Raw genomic sequence first — 290 nt, 5'->3', positions numbered from 1 at the left:
GGAAATAGGCCTCAGTTTCCAGTTTCTGTGGGAGGGCAGGAGTCTAGGGTCTCGTCTGCAAAATGACCTGTCATAAGGATGCGAGACTTGTTTTGCCTCTGGAGAAAGCCAATCAGCTTACACAGATGGTCACCCCAATTACAGGGTGAGTTTACGTGGACCACATGCTGTCAATGGTGCTAGAAGCCCACTTACTTGGAGACTGGTTGTCATTTACCTGGATGGAGTGGGCTGCGTCTGCTTGGTTATAAACAAGGTAAGATTTCGGTCTGTCTCTGTCATCTCTGGGC

The sequence above is a fragment of the Pteropus vampyrus genome, unplaced genomic scaffold (assembly GCF_000151845.1).
Source record: "Pteropus vampyrus isolate Shadow unplaced genomic scaffold, Pvam_2.0 Scaffold214, whole genome shotgun sequence".
In the NCBI taxonomy this organism is placed as follows: Eukaryota; Metazoa; Chordata; class Mammalia; order Chiroptera; family Pteropodidae; genus Pteropus; species Pteropus vampyrus.
This window is presented reverse-complemented; position numbering follows the sequence as displayed.